The sequence below is a fragment of the Acanthochromis polyacanthus genome, chromosome 9 (genome assembly GCF_021347895.1).
Source record: "Acanthochromis polyacanthus isolate Apoly-LR-REF ecotype Palm Island chromosome 9, KAUST_Apoly_ChrSc, whole genome shotgun sequence".
NCBI lineage: Eukaryota > Metazoa > Chordata > Actinopteri > Pomacentridae > Acanthochromis > Acanthochromis polyacanthus.
In genome coordinates, this window is record NC_067121.1 from 27,213,156 (window position 1) to 27,213,641 (window position 486).

Genomic DNA, 486 nt, shown 5'->3' on the forward strand with positions numbered 1-486 from the left:
ATGAGTGTTGTTTAAATGTCTGATCCTGTAAATAAAAAAACACCGAGTGGTAGACAGGCAGTTTGGGCATTATGGTGCTTTTTTTTGCCAATATTTGGGCCCTCTGTGATCATTAAGTGAAGCAAACCTTTCCAAGTGAAACAGCAGAACATGTAAATCTTCTAAATGGTGGATTAAAAAAGAGCCACAGTGGTATTTATTTACCAAACTGTGTAATAGTTGGACCTCAGCTCACTTGTGGAAGTCTTTCTGTGTGTGTTTACTTTCCGTGTTGTGTGAGACTAACAGCAGCCTGGTGTCGGAGTGTCGCTGACAGCCTCCCAGCGGTCTCTGCTGCGGCTCAGTCCGAGGTGACGAACTCTCCCACGGCGGGGAGTGCGCGCCTTTTTGGAATTAGCCACGCGGCACGCCTCGCATAGTAATGGAGGCTCGCGCTTTGAGCTTGAACTTGACCGGAGGAATGCGGCTCGTGGGAACGCAGGCTGG